The sequence below is a fragment of the Nicotiana attenuata genome, unplaced genomic scaffold (genome assembly GCF_001879085.1).
Source record: "Nicotiana attenuata strain UT unplaced genomic scaffold, NIATTr2, whole genome shotgun sequence".
NCBI classification, from domain to species: domain Eukaryota; kingdom Viridiplantae; phylum Streptophyta; class Magnoliopsida; order Solanales; family Solanaceae; genus Nicotiana; species Nicotiana attenuata.
In genome coordinates this window covers 104,921-128,382 of record NW_017673516.1, presented here as the reverse complement: position 1 = coordinate 128,382, position 23,462 = coordinate 104,921, and positions in this window count along the sequence as shown.

Below are 23,462 nucleotides of genomic sequence, written 5' to 3'. Positions count from 1 at the left end.
ATCGGGATTTGAAGAAGACATAGTTGTATGGAGAAGTAAAACATATTGAAGAACAAGATGTGGATAAAGAACACTGAAGAAAATTTTTTGTGAAAGCAAAGACAAAGGATGTATTTATATGCAGAAGCAACCGTCATGCAAAAAAGGTAATGATGGAAACGTCATTATGAAAATTGTTACTTCGTGGTTGTTGCAGCCGCAAAAAAGCCCTAGAACCCGCTGAGGAGTTGCAGAGCCAATCAATGATCACCACGTTTCACATGCGTTAAATGGAAGTAACATACGACGCATCAATTCAGAAGAAAGTATAATGGTATGTGAGAAACGGTGATGAAAATTCCCGCTTTAAATGAGATCCACTTTCCAAATATTCAATTGATGAATAATTGGTAAGTGGGGGGACTATCTGTATTGGGGAAAATAAATATTACACGTGGAATTAATTATGTGACTAACATGGCAAGACATATGGATCACTAGAAAAATGACAGCTGGAGAAGAGTATTTAAAAAGACGTGAATCTTAATAGGTACGAGAAAACATCTAAGAGACGAGAAGAAACGGTTGCTCGAGTCTCTTTAGTAATTTGAAGAGGCACTTGTGGAATGAACCAAGACAATAAAAAGGACAGATTCATTGGTATTCAATTAATGAGCATGGATGATTATAAATGTTACAGAATCTTCACGAATCAGTTACGGTTACCAATTATAACGTTTCATTAATGCTCATAATGATTCGATCATAAAGGGAAAAAGACGTTCTGTTTAGAGATGATTATATAAGGAACAGAAATGTCATTTGTAAGGACACGTTCTGATTATTATTGGAATACAACTATTTACTTTTGCTTTCTATTGATTACCTAGCTATTTCACATTCTGATTTTCTTTCTTATTGCAAGAACACTAATTTTTTTGATTATCAGTAAACCGAGTACTTCTAAAAATAGTCTTTGACCAAAATTCCTATTTTTTGGTTAAACAGTAGTGTCTCGGGGTAATTCTTTTTGCAAGTCCATGCATCGCGAACGATTTGAATAATTGAGTTGCTATCTGTTTTCCTTATTGAGTTCATTCATATCTCATCGGTGTTTTGATTATGTTGCTGTTCTATTACCCGTCTACTTCTTACGGCCATTTGATTTTCTATTATTTTCGTTGTTGGTTGTCAATTAATAATCTTTTCGCTGTTAGTCTTACATTGATATTCTTTCCATTGTTAGTTTTATGTTATATCTTGCACAGGATTCTGTGTCTAGTAGGTGTCTTTACCTGGCCTCGTCTCTACTCTACCGAGGTTAGGCTTGATACTTACTGGATACCGTTGTAGTTTACTCATGCTACATTTTCGCACATTCTTGTACAGATCCGGGTACTTCTGATCGTGTTATTCAGAGTTGTGTCCGCGCGGCGAGGGACTTCAAGGTATACCTGCTTGACATTCGCAATCCTCGGAGTCACCTTCAGATATTATCTTTACTGCTGTTTATCTTTAATTCAGAACAGTATTGTATTTAGAAATCCTAGTGTATGATAGTAGAAACTTATGACTCCGTACTACCGGGTATGGGAATGTTGTATTGTGATTTTTCATTGAAGTTATTATAAGACTTATCAGCTTTCTTTCATATTTTTAGTCGTTAATTCTATAATATTTCTTTGTTGTTAGGCTTAGCTAATCTTAGAGATTAGGTTCTATCACGACATCATAAGGTAGAAAATTGGAGTCATGATAGTTACAAAGCTGGAAAAGATGCAAGAAAGACTAACGAGGTGCTGAAGTGAAGTGATTCCCAGGTGTAAATGTACGATGGTAGTGAATGTGGCCTTAGCTGCCACAAATGTAGGCTTTGACATTTAGTTAATTATAGTTCATGAAAGAAAAAGATCACAAAAATCAAAGAAAAGAAAGAATATATGGTCTGCACCACAGCTTCTTGAGTTCCCTTATGTGTACGTGGGAACTTCACTTATATTCCAAGATCATGTTGTTCTCTGGTGCCAGTCCAACACAAGCGCTCAATATGTTATCAAGTATTTCCCTCTGCTTTGAAAGGGCATTCACCACCGGTATACGTGGTGGTACCCGTTCACTAATTCACAACACAAGTTATACAAAAAATAAAAAAGGAAAAAGATTAAACAGGAGGCCGGTTCTCCATTCTAAGAGCTGTCATATGTAAGAGAGTTAAAGATTGAAGGCTGAGATGTTCCAACATAAATTTTGGCTCAAAGTGTGTGCTCATGTGATAATAATGAAAACCTCTGTGGTTCATGTGGAAGTCCTCTTTAGTCTTTAGTTTGTAGTGACCATATGTCCCTGCATATTTTCAAGTTACCACGGGGCCGCAAATTTTTCTGGTTATTAGAGTGAATATGAATGAAAACATACTGTAGTGTCACATTATTGAATTGTATTGCCCTACCAACCAACTATTCAGTCTTGCGACTTATGAACTAAACCATGGTAGTTGCATATTGCTGCTTTTGGTGCTATTATAACAAAAGGTAAAGAAGCTGCATTCCAGCTAATTGTAAATGTTAAAGGTCAAGGAGGAACAAACAGATCTCAAAAGAGAGTCCTCACATGTATTGTGCAAAACAATGGTGTTCTTTCCTCCCATGAAATACTTTCCTTACAAAAACGAAAGACCTTATCTCGATTTCGTTGCAGAAGTAAAGCTTCATGCAAAAAAAATTTCTATATCTGTAAGAGATCATAGTGTTATGTATCCCCTAGGAAACTTTTCATTGTGCAAGTCTTGTTTGTTATTTAAATGTATCAGGCTAACTCAAGTTTCAGATTTAATGTCTGTAGAACACCAAATATTTAAAGCCTATTTCATTCAGGAATTTTCTTTTTTCTTTTTTCTTTTTTTTTTTTTTTGATAAAGGCGCCCAGGGACGCTGATTATTATTGTGCATTGAAAGTAAAGGAGTTATTACAGTGCCAGACTGATCTTATCGAAACAGTCCCTAGTTTGTCTTTGCGGAAAGTAAATAAAGCAAATAAAGGTGGTTCACTCCATAAGTGTTCGCCACACTTGGCAGGAATTTTCTTAATATTCAGAAAAATGTGTTTCTATAAGCTCTGAATTCCATATCGTCACTATATTGTTCATTTGAGACCTTTCCTATCAAAATTAAACCATCTGGTAATTGTTTAACCAAAAAAATAGAATTTCGGTCAAAGCTTTATTTTAGAAGAACTCGGGTTAATGATAATCAAAGAAATGAATAATGGAAATTGATTTTGCTAATAATAATAAGATGAACAGAAGAAAGCAAAATAAATCAGTTTATTCCAATAGTTTTTCGTGTCCTTACAAATGACCAGTCTTCTCCTTCTTATAGCTATCTCTAAGATGTACGTTTCGCCTTTGTCATAATAAGGTCATTATAGACAATTAAAGGCATTAAATGCTACGTTACATAATCATTGTAATTTAATATAGATTCTCTAACGTTTCCGGTATTTAATGCTTATTAAATACCGTATTTGTACTCTCTTGTGCTGTCAGATTCATTCTCCTTAATTTTTGAATTTAAATAGGTACGAGCGTCGAGCCTTTTGAATATCTGCCCGTGCCTCTGCTTGTGCTTCTGCTCGTATCTGTTGCAACTCGTACCTCTTTGCTAATCATCATTTTTTTTTACCAACCTACGTGTCATGACATGTCATCTCTCAATCACTTCAATATATATAAACTCAATTTTTTCCAATACAGATAGTCCCCCCACTTGCCATTTATTCATCAATTGAATTTTGGGAAGTGGATTTTATTAAAGCGGGAATATTTGCCGCCATCGGTTTTTCTCTGGAATTGTCGCTTCATTTGTCACTTCTATTTAATGCCCACTACATGTGGCACCTTTTGATTGATTCTGCGACTTTTCAGCATTTTTCAAGGCTTTCTTACGGCTGCACCAATTATGAAACGTCAGTTCTCATCATGACGTTTCCACTATTACAACTTTTCCTTGAACGGTTGCTTCTGATTATAAATATAGTCTTCACTTTTGTCTTTATCACATAAAGTTCTCGGAATATTCAATTCTTGTTTGCTTCTTCCTCGTACTATCATGTCTTCATCAAACCCTAACCCTAGGCGAGTCTCCATTGTTGACAACTTTCCTCCTGCCCCTAGTAGGAGCAGAAGAGGAGGCAGACTGCGTAATTTAGGGTCTTCATCCATACGTGGTTCTTCTCTTCCTTCGTCTAGTTCCAGTCCCTCTTCTAGAACCAGAGGTTCTCTTTCCCAAAGGTCTTCTTCTAGAGGTAAGGAACCCTCTGAACCTCTTCGTGAACCTTCAGTGGAGGAGATAGTTCCTACGGAACTATCTTTCTACAGTGATAGAGAATCCCTTAGAAATCAAGTGTCCTCTCTAGATCGTGTTGATATCTACCCAACTCAGATCATTGAAGGTCTGATTGCTTTAGTTCGTAAAGACTGCCATTGGAGTCATGACTTCCCTATTATAATTCCCAATGCAAACCAAGAATCACCTCCTATTTAATTGGGTTTTCTTTTGTTTGTACATACCCTTTCACATTAGGTTTCAAACCTGCTATTGACCCCATTATCCTTGAATTCTGTCATTTTTTCGACGTCTGTTTAGGTCAAATTGGCCCTATAGTGTGGAGGGTTGTTGCCTGTTTGAGGCATTTGACCAACATGGCAGGCGTGCCTTTTACTTTCTCTCATTTAATTCACCTTTATTCTCCCAGACTCTTTCGCCAAGGTGTTTTTACTTTAGTAGCAAGGAGTAAAAGAGTTTTGGCCAGTCCAGAAGATGACAGAGACTGTGGCTGGTACGCCAGATTTGTTGTTGCCCCCACTGTTGGTTAGTGGGCGATGAAAATGTTCCCTTCCCTGAGAAGTGGAATTTTGCACGTGAGTTTTTTTAATAACTTTCTCGTACCTTTTTCCTTCAATTATGATGATTATTGTTTTAATTTCCCTTTTCTTTTCCAGCAACCATGGGAGTTGTTGATGAAATTCCCAATTTCCGTGGTATTATTAAATACAGCACCAATGGAGGGTAGATCTTGGAAAACTCTCTCCCAATGGTTTGGCTGAAAAGTGAAAACTCATGGTAAGAGTTTTTTTTATAACCCCCTCCCTTTTTTATTGATTTTTCCAGAACTTATTTTAATCCTTCTTTTTATCAGGATTTGCCATTCGAGGTATTAGGGCTGAGGCGGTCTTAGCTTCTCGAATTTCTTTGGAAAGGGCCCAAGAGATAATTTTGGGCTCTTCATTGAAAAGAAAAGCTACTGTTGATCAATATTCTAAAGAAGAGGAAGACGGGATCTCCTTGGTAAAAAGGCCACGAGCCCGTAGACGGACGTTTCTGATGAGGAAGCCTCTCCCCCTCGATCTATTCCTCTTACCGAGTCTGTTGAAGCCCCGGTGGTGATCCCCGATGATGATGTTTCCGCTGCTGCTCATGATTCTGTTGAGCAGCTTTTTAACCGCGGGTTTGGTAGTGAAAATTTAGGTCCGATTTCTGATGAAGCACCACTTGCTTCTTTTTCTACTCCCATCCCTATGATACCTCCTTTGTCAGTCGTGGCTGCTACAGTTCCTCCCCAGGCTGTTTTAACTGCTTTTACAGTTCCTCCTTCGACTACTCCTCCTTCAACTGTTCCTCCTTCAACTGTTCATTATACTGAGGTTGGTTCCTCAAGTGGAGGTGAGGCCATGAGATAGGTTACCATCGAAGTCCCTGCCGAGGGTAACCTTTTGAGAAAATCTGGTGGGGCTGATGTGTGGTTGAAACCTCTAATCGGCCCAATCGAGAAGGCCAAGCTTAAAAGCCATAATTCTTTAACTTTGATAAATGACATAATACATTCATCATTAAAGGTAATCTTTTTTAATGATTTGTTACTCCTTTTTGTAAAACTCTTACCTTACCTCTTTTTCTTTTTCAGATCAACCTCGTGGGTACAGAAATGATGAAGAGGGTTTCTCACACGGAGCAGTTGATGCACGAGTATCAAGTTGAAGCAGATAACTGGAGGGAACAGTATGAGAGCCTCCAAATTGATATGGAAACATTGGAGGAGAACAAGTATACCTTAGAGCAGCAGGTAAGGGCTTTGACTTCTGAGTTGGTGGTTGAAAAAGCTTCCTCAAGTCAAGCAGATAAGGAAAAGAATCGTCTTGAAACCTCTTTTCCGAGCAACTCTCCAAGGCAAGTGAAGAGATCAGAGAGTTGAAGGCTCTCTTAGGCGAAAAAGAAGCATATGCTGGTGAACTCGTACAGACTCTGACTCAAACTCAAGAAGACCTCCGGGAATCGTCTGGTAAAGTTCGCTTTTTAGAGAGTTCACATGTTGCTCTTCAAATTTCCTACGATTTTGCCTTAGCTGAGAATGAGAAGCTAAAGAGTGAAATTGTTGACTGGGAAAGAGATTACGAGATTCTTGAAGACAAAACCGCACTTGAAGTGAGTTGGGCGTTTTTAAATTCTCGCCATGATACCCTTGTTGAAGTTAGCCAGGAGAATTAATTTGGAATCTGAGTTAGCCAAAATCAAAGAAACTATTGAAAAGACTCAACAGTGCCAAGATTTTTCTTCTCCCGTGGCTGAAACCTCTGAGAACATTGAAGATGATATGGGTATGGTGAGTGCTCCAATTCCTTCGAGTCAAGTTGAACCTGCTCCTGCTGATGACTCTGCTTCAGTTCCTTCTTCTATTCCCTAGTGACAAGTTTATGATGCGTGACTTTTTTTTTCTTTTTTTATGGTATGTGGTTGAAACCCTTGGTTGTTTTTTAAGGGTTTGTTAAAAACGTTAAGTCCCCAGTCCTTTTATGGGACATTTTGTATAAGCAACTTTTTAGTTTATGTCTAAGTTCACACTTAGTTTAAACTTTTTAACATTAAGAAGTTTGTTATTTGAACTTCTGTTTTGTTTATTCTTGCCTTTACATTTAAGGACTTACTGAATAACTTGCATTTTTATTTTGTAAAATGCTTTATTTATCCCATGAATGTTTTAAATCAATCATGAATTTTATAAAAGAGGGACCTTTTATATTTGACACTTAATGAAGAAGACGTCTCAACTTCATAATGGTGTTAATATACGATAAAAGAAATAGGAATACACATGTTTTTTTAAATAACTTTGACAAGTTTTTATTTGAACTTTGCCAAGTTTTAAATAACACTTTACATGTATTTGAGTAACATCTATAACTTTTTCGTAACTGTTTTTCTTACAACAAATTTCCAAAAAGAAATAAACACAAGGTTTTTATTTGTAACCTGTTTCAGTATTTTGAATAATACACAAGGTTTTTATTCATAACCTCGTTTCACTTGAATAATACACAAGATTTTCATTACATTGCCTTTTATCCTAACTAAGATAAGGTTTTTCTTTGGCTTTGGCTCATAACTTTACTCTGTACTTGACTCTTTGCTCTGCACTTGACTCTTTCAATGAGTTGACTTTTTAGGCTTGAACTTTTGATTGTTTCTCAATCTTCTTTGCGTTCCTTATACATTTGTCCATGTATATATCATATAGTCCCCCAAGTGTTTGAGCTTTGAAGTATGAAGTCTCGAGCACTTGACTATTCCTCTTATTTGGTCCTTTTCCTGTAAAGGAATAAAACATACGGGACTCGGAGGTACGATTATAGATGAAGACTGCTTAACCCGTCTCAATTTCTATCAGAATAATTGTAACCCTAGACCAGGAATTTTAATCAATTCCACGTGCCTTGCAGGTCATAACTCATCATTTAGTACGGGTTAGCTTTTTGCCTATCATCTAAAATCGTTAGTAAAATATTAACAATTCAAAAACAGAATTTTAAATGAGGATACCTGCCTGTGGGTACTCCTTAGAAATAGTATCTCTTTAGGAGAGCAGCATTCCAATGTGAGGGTAATATCTTGCCATCCATTGTTTCCAGTTCGTATGCTCCTTTCCCCGCAATACCATGAATCTTGTAAGGTCCTTCCCAAGTTGGACTTAATTTCCCCGCATTAGCTGCCTTCGTGGATCGAAAAACTTTCTTGAGTACGAAGTTCCCAATCTTGAAGTATCTTAGTCGTGCCTTTCGATTGTAATATCGTTCCATGACTTGTTTTTGTGCTGCCATTCTTATAAATGCAGCTTCCCTTCTTCCTTCAAGTAAGTCAAGGTTTATGTGCATTTCTTCATTAGATTCTTCTGACGTTTGCGTATACCTCGTGCTTGGTTCCCCTATCTCAACCGGAATTAAGGCTTCAGCTCCGTACACTAATGAGAATGGTGTTTCACCTGTGATTGTTTTTGCTGTCGTGCGATATGCCCATAAAACATCAGGTAGCACTTCTGGCCAATTGCCTTTAGATTCTTCTAATCGTTTCTTCAAATTGTTGACAATGACTTTATTTGTTGATTCAGCTTGTCCATTACCCACCGGATGGTAAGGCGTGGACGTAATCCTTTTGATCTGCCAACTTTAAAAAAATTCTGTGATTTGTGCGCCTATAAATTGTGGGCCATTATCACACATGATTTCCTTTGGTATACGGAATCGACATATGATATTTCGCCAAATGAAATCTTTGACTTCCTTTTCCCGTACTTGTTTAAATGCTCCTGCTTCTACCCATTTAGTAAAGTAGTCAGTGAGTACAAGTAGGAATTTTACCTGTTCTTTTGCTTGTGGTAGTGGACCCACGATATCCATTCCCCATTTCATAAAAGGCCACGGTGCAATGACCGGATGTAACAGTTCCGCAGGTCTATGCATGTTGTTACCATATCTTTGGCACTTATCACATTTAGTCACGAAATTCTCCGCTTCTTCTTCCATTTTAGGCCAATAATAGCCTGCTCTAATCATGGTTCTTACCAGTGATCTTCGTGATTTCCACAATGCCCCTCGTGTATCTCTCTCATTACATATTCTGTTTGAGAAGGCCCGAGACATCTTGCTAAGGGGCCACCGAACATTCTTCGATAAAAATTGCCTTGCTTTAAATAATATCGAGCAGGCCTTTTTTCGAAGCGTGTGAGCTTTTTTCTTGTCTTCAGGGACGGTACCATACTGCAAAAAAGCAACAATCTCGTTTCTCCAATCCTAGTTTAAGTTATTGAAATTTACCTCATTTTTGTCTGGATCGAGTACCGAATGAAACAAATGAATTACAGAAGCAGTTTCATTGCTCGCCACGTCTGCCGCAGATGCGAGATTGGCTAGGGCATCTGCTTCGACATTTTCATCTCTTGGTATTCGCGTGACTTTCCAGGTTTGAAATTGTCTAATCAAATCCCGTACCTTTTCTAAGTATTGCTGCATTCGTGCTTCCCTGGCTGTATAAGTCCCCAACATTTGGTTAACTACGAGCTGCGAATCGCTTTTGATTACAATTTAATTGATGTCAAGTTCTCGTGCCAGTTCCAAACCTGCAATCACAGCTTCATACTCTGCCTCATTGTTAGTTATAGAATGGCATTTTATGGCTTGACGAATGGTTTCACCCGTTGGTGGCACTAAAACAACTCCTAAACCTGCTCCCTTCACGTTAGATGAGCCATCAGTAAATAAGGTCCAAACTCCTGGATTAGACCCGTTAAACACCTGTAATTCTTTTTCTACTTCTAATTGCATCCCTTTGCTAAAATCAGCTAAATAATCTGCTAACACCTGGGATTTTATCGCGGTTCTGGGCTGGTATGTGATGTCATATTCACTTAATTCTATAGCCCATTTGGCTAATCTACCTGACAACTCATGTTTGTGTAATATATTGCGTAATGGATAAGCGGTTACACTGCAATAGGGTGACATTGAAAGTAAGGCCTTAGTTTTCTTGATGCCATGATTAGTGCAAGTGCAAGCTTTTCTAATTGAGGATACCGCGTCTCCGCATCTAATAATGATTTGCTGACATAATAAATTGGAGATTGTTTACCTTGGTCTTCACGAACTAATATAGCACTCACCGCTACTTCTGAGACAACAAGATAAATAAGCAATCTTTCTCCAACCTTTGGTTTTGCGAGCAACGGCGGATTTGATAGGTATGTCTTCAAATTTTTGAGTGCCTGTTGACATTCTCAGTCCATTCGAACTGATCTTGCTTTTTAAGAGCTGAAAAGAATTTAAAGCACTTTTCTGATCATTTGGAAATAAATCTCCCCAAGGCTGCGATTCTTCCCGTCAACCTCTGCACTTCTTTTTTACTTGTAAGCATGTCAGGTATTTCTTCAATGGCTTTAATCTGTGCGGGATTCACTTCAGTACCACAGTTAGAAACAAGAAAACCTAAAAACTTACCTGATGCAACACCGAATGCACATTTCTCAGGATTTAATTTCATATTGAATTTTCGCAAGATCTGAAACGTATCTGACAAGTGCGATATATGATCCCCTGAATGTTGAGTTTTAACGAGCATATCGTCTATATAGACCTCCATAGGTTTTCCCAAATATTCTTGGAACATTTTTGATGTTCTACACGTCAATACCACACAAGAGGGGGGTGATTTGTGTGGTACCTAATTTTCGCACTAGAAGAACCTGGTTCTTCTAGATGTACTTACTATGACTGTTTGCGGAATTAAGAGTGCATAAAATAAAGAACACAGAGATTTTTACGTGGAAAACACCTGGCTCAAAAGGTGAAAAAACCACGACCTACTACTCAGTAGGATTTTCCCAAACTTCCACTAAAATCACTGAGCCAAAACAGCATTTACAAAACTCCTGTAAACCTAAGGATTAAACTCTAATCCCGGTGTGGCACACAGCCTCAACTGCTGCGACACTTTCAAGTTAACTCTAACTTGAATACTCAAAAGTACCTAATACAATTGCTTCTATGAAAGCTGAAAGGTACAATATGAAAACAACTACTACAATTGAACTAGAATAAAAGAAAAACACAATAGAATTGGTTCTTCTATCTTGTCCAAGTAGCTTCAGGAATGCACACTTGAATCTCACGTAAATTGCTTGCAAAAAGCCTTGCTATTTTTCTCTTCAATTTAGTTTCACTTCTGCGTTTGTGCAATCCTTGTAAGAGAGAACAATCATTATTATTTATAGAGTTAGTAATCAGAGTTTGATTAAAACTCGAATTGCTGATCCTTCATCAAATTCGAGTCCTAGAACAATTCAAACTCCAATCCTTATTCTTGATCCGGATGTAGTTCTCTTCACATAAGGAGACTTCAACTCCTTATCATATGCAACCTTTTCGATCAACTCAGAAGAAATTGTTGCTGACCCTTGAGACTTATCTTCACACGTATGTCACATGTATAAGTATATCAACACTGTGTCTGTCTCACATGATGGACCTGGTTCATGACTGAGTTCATTTTGTCAATCTTCAAAACTTCATCTAAACTTGGGCCAACAAATTCCCCCTTTTTGATGATGACAAACTCTGTGCTTTTATTGATCAGAGACCCTGTGGAACTCAGCGTAATTATCACACTTTAATTTAACTTATCATTAAGGACCAGGTTTAATCAGGTTATAAATATCACTTTATTATCAGAATACAAAGTAAAGCATAATATCTCTTCCCCCTTTTGGCATCATCGAAAAGTTGCATATTATATGAATCCCAGATGTTAATTATTACTCATGGCCACTGGGGCAACTGCAAGTGAAAACATGATCCAGTTAATCAATAATCAACTTCACAAGAAATTTAGCTATTAAGATCAGAAGTTTCATAGAACAAGAGAAAACAAAGCACATTGTCATTGATTAGGAGGTGTTTCTACAAAACAGACCACAAAAAGAAAAACAAACATCCAACCATGAGCAAAAAACCCAGAGAAAAGTCCAGAATCTGGGTCACTGAGGGGTTTTCTAAACTGGTTCTAGGGCTTGAGGAACTAGAGGGTTGGGATTGAAGAAGATTAAGCATTGTTTGGAGCATCCCTTCACTCTTTTCCTTTTCCTTTGCTAGCTCAGCTTTGAGGCCATTTCTTTCACTTTCTAGTTCAGCAATGCGAGCCTGGAGCCTAGCAATTTCTGCATCTTTTGTTTCATACTCTAGAACCAATGCCCTAACTTTGCTGTTCACAGGAGTCTTCAAGGATGAACCAGGTTCAACTGGGGTTACACTTAGCAGATAGTCACAAGCCTGCAGAGTTTTGATTCCAAAGTGCTCTTTGCTGGAGGCCATCTCCCACTTTTTCAATGGCACATCTAACTTGGCCAAGACAGTTGCCAGTATAAACCCATAAGGTGTGGCATGGGCCTTGGAGCCATTGATGACTCTATCCAGCAGCTTGACAATGAAAGCAGGCCAGTTAATCTGCTTTCCTCTCACAAGACACTCCAGAAGGACCAGGTCCATATAATTTGCAGTGTGCCTTCTCTCCTGTCTGGGAAGCAAACACTTGTTCATAAACTCAAAGAGCACCTTGTGCTCAGGCTTCATCTCACTCTTTTGCACAAACCTAGCCTCAGGCACTTCTTCAGCAGACTTGGTATCACAGAAATTTCTGGTGATTTGGAGAGCAGAATGGAGAGAATCTAGACAAGGCCACCTTTGCCTAGTATATTCATCATAGCCCTCACAGGGTATGTCTAGAATTCTGCCCAATTTAGGTGCATCAAACTGCACCTCTACTCCTCTCACCAAGCTTGTAACAACCCCATTCACCACCGTGGCATTTGCCATAAACTCGATCAGCTCTTTCCTTGCCAGCCTGCCATCCAATTGAAGAACCATGTCCTTCCACCCCTGTGCATTCAGGGCATCAACCAATCTTTTCATGCCTGGCTCCTCCAGGTCTTTCAGAATTCTTCCTTTCAATATCTTTCTCCTGCCAAAAAGGACAAATCTGTCCTGTTCTTTTTCAGATTCCTCTTCTTCTTCCTCTCCACTCCATGCTTCTTCTTCTTCAGGAACTTTTACTTGTTTTCCTTTGACTGCAGACCTGGTTCTTTTTGCCAGGGAGGGTTCAGCAGATACAGATTCTGAAGACTTCTTGGTAGAAGTCTTGGATCTCTTTGGTGTAGGAGTGAGAACCTCCTCAGTTGTACCTCTTTCCTGATGGACCAATTCCATCTCCTCCTCCTCTTCTTCTGCAGCCATAGAACTTTCCACAACTTTAGCTTTTCGCTTTTCCTTCTTCTTTTTCTTGCTTGCCTCTAAGGCTTTCTGCAACTCAGCCTCACTTTGCTTTACCTTGCTTCTAGTAGCTTTCACCTTTGGTACCGAAGGAATAGTAGACTTAGGAGATGACACCTTGCTCTTCTTTGTTGGCTTAGAGGCGGTTGAAGCCTTTTGAGAAGAAGCTTTGCGTTTCTTGGGATCGTAGCTTGCCCCAACCTTCTTCAGAATGTCAGCCAAGGTTTCTTCCACAGATGAACCGGGTTCATCTTGTTGTTCACTCAGGTGTACAAGGCCTTCAGCAGCCTCCCCAGTTTCACTTCCCCCTGGCTTGTTGCCACTCTCCTCTATTCCTTCACAAATAGCAAGAATGTTATCTTTCTTTTTCTTTCCCTTTCTACTCGACTCTCCCTCATTTACACCTCTCACAGAACCCACCAACACAAACCTATTGTCCACCTTCTCAACTACATCAGAAAAAACATAGCATGTGTTTACCTCCCTAAGGTTTTCTTGATTCTTGTCTGAACGTTTTTCTCCATGGCTTGCAGAAACAAACGCTTCAGACTCAGAACTCGAGTCAGATGATTCCTTTTCAGAGCACTCATTTTTCCGGCTGGCTCTCAATTTTTCGTTTAGAGCCGTTCTCAGAGCACCAGTAGCCACAGTCTTTCTTGCCAACATTTTCTGCCGGCGAAATCTTGGTTTAGGATCGTCGCTAGGAGGTGCAGATGAGGGTGTGTTAGGAGATACTGGTGGGGGAGTTCCTTGATTTTCTTGAGGAGTAGTCATGGTGAAGACTTTCTGGAGAATTTTGGGGATTTTTGGAGATTTTTAGAGAGAAGGATGATGATTTGAGGTTTAAGGCTTAATGACGGTTATGGACTAGAATTGGAGTATATGGAGTGTATTTAAAGTAGAGTATGATTAGGTGCAGTAACAGCAACCTTTTTGCAGTGGTCAATCAAGAGTCTAATCCCATTATGACTCCGGTCTTTAAGTGATAAATAGGTGACGCTTGGTTTTAGCAAATAGTCCCATTTTCTTTAGAATTCTAGGAGAATGAAACTGTTCAATGCTCAACGGTTCTATTTTTTAGGAGTTTGGTTAGAATAGGACTTCTGCTCATAATTGGATTATTTATTTTTCTAATTGTGCAAAGTATAGAAACATACCTGACCTTTTCTCATGAGCATATACTGATGAATCAGGTTCTTCAAATAGAACTTCTCTTGATTATGCCTCATATATCAGAATAGAAAAAAAACTTTGTAAGAGATCAATCAATAAATATAAACACACGTCACAGGAGTATACTGATTAGAGTATGAGACTGAGTAAGAATTAGTCTAGATATTTACATAAAGTCAGAACTTCTAACAAAAAATGTGATTTTTTTTTCATTTTTTTTTCATTGTATTCTGAACTGGTTCCTTTTTAGGTGATCTTAATCATCCCTAATTCCAACCTGTTCCTTTCAAAATTTTCCCTATTCAGTGCTTTGGTGAAGATGTCAGCTATTTGTTTATTAGTAGCACAAAATTCTATTGAGATTAATCCTTTCTCATAATTATCTCTCAAGAAGTGGTGTCTAACATCTATGTGCTTGGTCCTTTTATGATTAACATGGTTCTTTGTCATACTTATAGCACTAGTGTTATCAAAAAATATTGGTATGCATCCACTTCAATTCCAAAATCTACCAATTGTTGTTTAATCCATAGTAATTGAGCACAACAAGAAGCTGCAGCTACATACTCAGCTTCAGCAGTAGATAGGGCTACTGAATTTTGCTTCTTGGTAGCCCATGATACAAGACATGAACCAAGGAAGTGTGTCATACCTGAGGTGCTTTTTCTATCCACTTGGAAACCTCCATAGTCAGCATCAACATATCCTACTAGATTGAAATTACTACCTTTAGGGTACCAAAGACACAATTCAGTAGTGCCTTTTAGATATCTCAATATCCTCTTGACAGCAGTCAAGTAAACTTTTTTGGATTTGCCTGAAAATGAGCGCATAGCCCTACACTGAAAATAATGTCAGGTCTACTGGCAGTAAGATACAAGAGTGAACCAATCATACCCCTATACAACTTCTGATCAACTGATGAACCAGGTTCATCAATATCTAATTTAGAGGCAGTTGCAATAGGTGTATCTATTTCTTTAGAATCCTCCATTTTAAACTTCTTGATTAGTTATTTTGTATACTTCTGCTGATGAATCATGGTTCCATTTTGTCTTTGTTTGATCTGCAACCCTAAGAAGAAGTTAAGCTCACCCATCATGCTCATTTCAAATTCACTTCCCATTAGTTTTGCAAAATCTTTGCTTAGCTTGTCAGTGGTGGCCCCAAAGATTATGTCATCAACATAAATTTGTACAACAAGAAGGTCCTTACCTTTTTCCCTTAAGAATAAGGTACTATCTATTTTACCTCTCTTGTACCCATGCTCCAGTAGGAACTTTGACAGTCTTTCATACCATGCTCTTGGTGCCTGTTTGAGTCCATAAAGAGCCTTGTCCAGCTTGTACACATGTTCAGGACATTCTTTGCTTTCAAACCCTGGGGGTTGATTCACAAACACTTCTTCCTTTAAGTAGCCATTCAGGAAGGCACTTTTGACATCCATTTGATGAAGAGTGAATTCCATATGTGCTGCAAAGGCTATGAGAAGTCTGATTGCCTCTAGTCTTGCAACTGGAGCAAATGTCTCATCATAGTCTATTCCTTCCTCTTGGCTGTAACCTTGGACCACCAACCTTGCCTTGTTCCTTGTGATAGTTCCATCTTCATCCAGTTTGTTCCTAAAGACCCATTTAGTACCAATGACTGATCTGCCCTTGGGTCTTGGAACTAGGTGCCAAACTTGACTTCTTTCAAACTGGTTTAGTTCATCCTGCATTGCATTCACCCAATCTGCATCCTGCAAAGCCTCAACAATATTTTTAGGTTCAATGATAGATAAGAAAGCATCAAAAGCACAAAGATTCTTTAATTGTGATCTGGTTTTGACTCCAGATGTTGGATCAGTGAGAATGTTCTCAATGGGATGAGAACTTTGATACTTGTGAGGTTTCACAACCAACTAGCTTCTGCTGGATGTTTCAGCCATTTGCTGAGGAACAGGTTCATGAACAGGTTCCTTCAAGGAGTTTATTTCAAAACCTCTTTGATTTCTTCCCCCTGTCAGGTTGCCCTGTAAGGAAGAACCTGGTCCATCACCTGTTCCTTCTGTAGGTGTCACTTTGACTTGAGCTAATGCTTCAGCCAAGTCTTTGACCAGTCCAATGGCTTCATCTTCATGTTCTTGTCTCTCAGAAAGAATGTTAGTTTCATCAAATACTACATGCACACTTTCTTCTACACATAGAGTTCTTTTATTAAATACTTTATAAGCTTTACTATGTGAAGAATATCCCAAGAATACTCCCTCATCACTTCTGGGATCAAACTTTCCTAGGGAGTCTTTTCCATTATTGTGCACATAGCACTTGCAACCAAATGCCCTAAGATGGGATGTATTTGGTTTTCTCCCTTTAAGTAACTCATAGGGAGTCTTCTCTACTAGAGGTCTGGTCATGCATCTATTTATGATGTAACATGCAGTGTTTACAGCCTCTGCCCAGAAGCTGTGAGGCAATTTGCTAGATAGTAACATTATTCTAGCCATATCCTCAAGAGTTCTGTTTTTCCTTTCAACTACTCCATTTTGTTGTGGAGTCCTAGGTGCAGAGAAGTTGTGATCTATGCCATTTTCATCACAGAACTCAGCAAACTTAAAGTTTTCAAACTCAGTTCCATGATCAGACCAAATGGATGCAAGTTGATTTCCTAATTGTTTCTGAGTTTTCCTAACAAATGCAGAAAACATGTCAAATGCTTCATCTTTGGAAGTTAGAAATAAAACCCAGGTGAATCTAGAATAGTCATCAACTAGCACCATTACATACTTCTTTCCACCTCTACTCATGGTTCTCATTGGACCACATAGATCCATATGAACCAGTTCCAACGTCTTGGACGAACTTACCATTTTCTTGGATTTGAAGGATGACCTTACCTGCTTCCCTTGCACATGCCTCACAAACTTTGTCTTCCTTGAACTTGATATTAGGTAACCCTATAACCAAGTCCTTGGAGACTAATTTGTTTAGCTGATTTAGACTGGCATGACCAAGTCTTTTGTGCCACAGGAGGGGATAATTAACCAACACACTTAAACAAGCGAGTTCATTTTCTGAAAGAGTGGACAAATCTACAATGAATATTGTTAACTCTTTTTCCCTGCAAAACAATCTTGTCAGTGGTAAGGTTAATCACAAAGCATTTGGTGGAGATAAAAGCCACAAGGTTACCTCTGTCACACAGTTGTGACACACTTATTAGGCTATATTTCAAGCCATCTATCAGGTAGACATTCTCTATGGACTGAGAATCTGTTTTGCCTACCTTTCCAACCCCAATGATCTCACCTTTCTTTCCATTACCAAAGGAGACATTACCTCCCTTTAGGTCCTCAAGTGAAAGGAACTGGTCCTTGTCCCCAGTCATATGTTTTGAGCAGCCACTATTCATATACCATATTTGGCTCCTCCCTTTCACTTGGACCTGCAAAAGGAAATCAGGGGTTAGTCTTAGGAACCCAAACTAGTTTGGGTCCCTTTCTATGGGCAAAAGGATGAATCAGATTCTTTCTTGCCCAACTAGGCAGCTTGTGCTTTTCTTGAACAAAAGCTTTGTTTCTTTGACTGGCCTTTTCTTTTGTATTACATTCATATTTGTAATGGCCAGTCTTACCACAGTGTGTGCAGATTTTATTTTCAGGAAGAGTGAGGTACTTGCTTTTTGGATCCCATTTAGGAGCTTGAGTCCCATAGCCAAGTCCTCTTTTGTTACTGCTATGATGCTCTTGCAGCCAGGAGAAAGCATCAGAAGCCTTGTTCCACTTGCAAGTTCTGTCTAGTTCATGTTTTACCTTTCCTAGATCTTCTTTCAAGACTTTAATAAATTCATCTTTCTTGTATAATTCATCTCTCTTTTTCCCAAATTTTCTTCTAGAGTGAGGTATGTGTGATCAGCTTTCTTCTTTCCTGTTCCTAATTTCAGTTTTAAGTTTTCAGACCTAAGCTCTAGGACACTGTTATCAAGTTCAAGAACCTGGTTCTTCAACTCAGCATTGTTGTTATCAATCTCATTTGCCCTAGACTCTAGACTTTTACATTTTGATTTTAGAATCACACATTCCCTAGACAGAAATTCCTTCTCATTATTAATTATCTCAGACTCATCAATGAAGTCTATTAATAACTCAGCCAGCCTTTCTTTAGCAAGAATTTAATCTTGTCTTTGAGATGAAGAATACTTACCTCTTGTTCATCATCTGATTCTCCGATGGCCATTAGTGCTTGCTCCTCCTCAGCTTCATCTTCTGAGTCTTCATCTGAGGTTTCTCCCCAGGCAGCAACCATAGCCTTAGTTGAACCTTTGTTTTTCTTTGGTTGAACTGTTCCTTCTTCATGTTCCTTCGTTCAGCTCTTTCTTTCTTCCACTCAATTTCTATTGAGGGCAGTTTTTGATCATGTGGTCAGTCTTACCACACTTGTAGCATCCCTCATTGGTCTGTTTCTCCGGAGCTCTTATTTTATTGAAGTTTGTACCTCTTGAAGAACCCTTTCCTCTCATCAAGTACTTCTTGAAATCCTTAGTGATCACAGCCACTTCATCATATTCCAAATCTGCACCTTCAGCAATTCTGAGAGCCAAGCTTCTCTCCTTTTTGGGGGTATCCATCTTCATGGTTTGTCTCTTCATTTCATAGGCAGTTAAGTTTCCAATCAGTTCATTCAGTCTAAGGGTAGCAATATTCTTGGATTCCTGAATGGCAGTGATTTTGCTTTCCCATGTGACTGGCAGAACTCTTGTCACAATCTTCTCAACCTTGTCTTCTTCAAGAATAACCCTTCCAAGAGACTTAAGTTCATTTGTCAGTGTGGTGAACCTTGTCTACATTTCTTGGATGGTTTCCCCTTCATTCATGGTGAAATTCTCATATTGAGAATACAGTAGTGTTGCTCTGGACCTCTTCACTTGAGGTGTTCCTTCATGAGCCACTTGCAAAGTGTCCCAGATTTCCTTAGCAGTGGTGCAACTTTGAATCCTGCTGTACTCGTCTGGTCCTAATCCACACACAAGCCATTTTTTGGCCATGGCATTCTTTTCCCATTTCTTCAAATCTTCAGCAGTGCAATCAGCTCTTGTCTTTGGCACTTCACTCCTTCAGCATTCTTCTTTGTAGTTGCTAGGAGACCATCAGTGACTATGTCCTAGAGTTCATAGTCTTCCCCTATAATGTGATCTCTCATCCTGTTCTTCCACCAACAATTGTACTGACCATTGAAAAGTGGAGGCCTAGCAGTGGATTGCCCTTCCCAGTTCCCAGGTGGTGCACTCATCGTTGATCTTCTCCTAAGGTGTTAGCCTCTTCAAGGATAACCCGCTCTGATACCAATTGATGTTCTAGACGTCAATACCACACAAGAGGGGGGGGGTGATTTGTGTGGTACCTAATTTTCGCACTTGAAGAACCTGGTTCTTCTAGATGTACTTATTAAGACTGTTTGCGGAATTAAGAGTGCATAAAATAAAGAACACAGAGATTTTTACGTGGAGAACACCTGGCTCAGAAGGTGAAAAAACCACGACCTACTACTTAGTAGGATTTTCCCAAACTTCCACTAAAATCACTGAGCCAAAAACAGCATTTACAAAACTCTTTGTAAACCTAAGGATTAAACTCTAATCCCAGTGTGGCACACAGCCTCAACTGCTGCGACACTTTCAAGTTAACTCTAGCTTGAATACTCAAAGTACCTAATACAATTGCTTCTATGAAAGCTGAAAGGTACAATTTTAAAACACCTACTACAATCGAACTAGAATAAAAGAAAGACACAATGGAATTGGTTCTTCTATCTTGTCCAAGTAGCTTCAGGTTTGCACACTTGAATCTCACATAAATTGCTTGCAAAAAGCCTTGCTATTTTGCTCTTCAATTTAGTTTCACTTCTGCGTTTGTGTGCTACCTGTAAAAGAGAACAATCGTTATTATTTATAGAGTTAGTAATCAGAGTTTGATTAAAACTCGAATTGCTGATCCTTCATCAAATTCGAGTCCTAGAACAATTCAAACTCCAATCCTTACTCTTTATCCGGATGTAGTTCTCTTCACATAAGGACACTTCAACTCCTTATCCTATGCAACCTTTTCGATCAACTCAGAAGATATTGTGCCGACCCTTGGGACTTATCTTCACAGGTATGTCACGTGTATAAGTATATCAACACTGTGTCTGTCTCATATGATGGACCTGGTTCATGACTAAGTTCATTTTGTCAATCTTCAAAACTTCATCTGAACTTGGGCCAACACTAATTATCAAGGTAGACTCATCCCACATTGCTGACCGAAATTCGTCAGCATCCCTTGTGAAGGCATCCACGTCCGACATACTTGGCAAATTATCAAGGTAGGGAATATTCCGCTCATGAAACAGCACGTGGGACTCGTACACTCTTGGTCTAGCAGGAGGTGGAGGAGCATGCTCCCTCGTCAGCTCAGGTTCAACATTCACTTCCTCCTCCTCATCCCCCTCACCAGGGAAGGGTGTGTCATCTCCAGACTCATCGCCATTGTTGTCATAATCACTATCATCTTCCTGACTCTGCGCATCTGCCAAATCACGAGTAAATACGTCGTCTATGGCCAACTGTGTGAGGTCAGGAACATCAAGTTGCTCGTTTTCACTACACAAAAACTACAAAATTATAAGCTACTCAACACGATAAATACTTTACATATAGCGGATGGACTACCGTGGTCCAACACGCCAGAACTACGCATATTCCAACTAGTAGCGGGGACATAACTTGTAAAATTCATATCCGGACGGTACCCCCTATGAAAAATATGAGTGTTAATACAAATCCAATTCAAACATAAAATAAACATCGCTAAAGCGTAGAAAAATTAAAGTTTACCAATCGTCTTGTGGATTATACAAAGTCGAAAAATTATTTTTTGGCTTCTCATTTGCCGGTGGTGACAAGTTTAAATCAAGGCAAGCTCTTTCATCAAGAATCTGTCCGGCAAAAACTGCTCCAGAATAACCACCCGATGACTGGGGGTTATCCCTACTATGCACACCCTCATTATTAGGAACGTCTTCAACCTTGACGTACATATTCAATAATTTTATTACAATAAATTCCCTGTATTCATCTGGAATCCGCAAAAAATCTCTAAGAGTTTCATCATCTTCGATGTTAAACTCAGAATAATAAGCAAACCCTGCGGAGTCACAGAATACGGAAATCTACCGGTTACTTTAAGGTTCACCGAACGTTTCCTGACACTTATTTTCTTACATAACAACGATACCAGTTTGTCGTACTCCATTGAAAGCGGCAATTTAATATTACACTGTGGATGTGAACTATACCTCACAGAGTGAACTATACCAATTTGTCGTACTCCATTGTAAACCCTTATTTTTGGCCCTTCAGACATTATAAAAAAATGCTTGATAACAAGAAGAGAAGTATGAACGGAAGTTTGAAGGAAAGTTTTGAATGGATTTTCATAAAATCCTAAAGGTTTTAAATAAGGCAAGTCCTAGCTTGGGGTGCAGAATTTTTTTATAAAACGCAGTATAATACCACGATTTATGTATTTGAATTATTGTTATGTCAGTTATCCGAAGAACACTTATTGGTGGGCCCCAAAAGGAAGTAAATCGCAGTATAATGCAACGTTTTATTAAAACGTAGTATTATACTGCGTTTTACATTAAAAAAACAAATTAATAATTAAAACACAGTATTAGTTAGAAATGTAACTTTTTTTAGCTGTAGAAAGGTATTTTGAGTCAAAAAAAACATTATATAGGTTTCGGGCTCGGATAAAGAGTCTGGGCCAAGCCCATTCTCCTAGCTGCCAGGTTTGAAGTCATGCTTGGAAAACATAAGAAAAATGGGTTTGTTAGTTCAAAGATACCTAGAGGTAGGGCTGCTTATCGGGCGGATTGAACAGTTATTTACTCTTAATGGTTTGGCTTATCGGTTATCGGCTTCTAAATGTATTAATCCGCTAGCCACCCGATAAGATATCGGACGGATTGATATCGGTTTAGCTCTTATCGGGCGGTTTATCGGCCTAATTCAATCTATATTGCATATGACGCTCTTTGAGTTCAGAGCAGACTTACTTCCTTAGGACTTCGAAGCTGGAAAGGAAAGACAGTAACTCACTATATCAGTAAGAACAAACTTTTGAAGCATATCTGCAGGAGATAGTAATCTGGAGACTAACCCATATTGGTTGAATCTCATTTGTAAGCTCCCAGTCCCAATATTTCTCCACAATTTTTTTGGTCTTCTTCTTTTTCTATTGCGGAGAATTGGAAATTTCATCAGAAATGGAAGTGGAAGAAGGGTTTTTGATTATTTAATATATATATATATATATATATATATATATATATATATATATATATTCTTAACGGGTTAACGGATTATCCGTTAAGAAAATTGAATAATCCGCCACACACACACACACATATATATATATATATATATATTCTTAACGGGATTATATAGCTACCCCTCCCGTTTCACTAGCCATCCCCAACATTCGTTTACAAATAATTATTACAGACCAGCTGAATAAATTACATAAACAAATAAAAAAAGAAGAAGTTAACTATAGGGAGCCTAAAGCAGGCCCAAGTGTATCCAGAAGATACCGGAGTTTCCATAGCCTCAAATGCCAAGATGGCATAGCAAATTTCATGTCCAGGTGTGTCAGAGTTCCCAAAGGACCTCAAGTATCCCGGGCAGTACTCACACCCAGACTTCATAACCAAAACTAAGTAAGTGCAGTGTGGAAGGGCCAACCCCAGTGCATCAGAGTTCAGAGAGATCTCACAGGGATCCCAAGGTCGTCACACACTGGAGGGGCAGAACCTAGGGACTTAAGAGTGGAGTGAGAGTGCTTGACATAGTTTTGAAAAGGTTTGATAGGAAACACAGTATTGAAAAGGACTCAATTGAGGTAGTTTTATAAAAATAGGAGAGTTGTTTAGCAGTAAGACAATTTTGACAAGAATTGTGTTATCAAACGAACAACAGATCAACCATAGGGCGAACAGAGTCCTAACCACATGATTCATACAAGGGAATTGGGATTTGGGGACACATAATACACATAATGAACATATGACAAACAGAAGTCTTTTGTAATTAAAGAGTAGCTAACAGTGCAAGCAGTAAGGCATGGGTTTCAGAGGTTCTAATT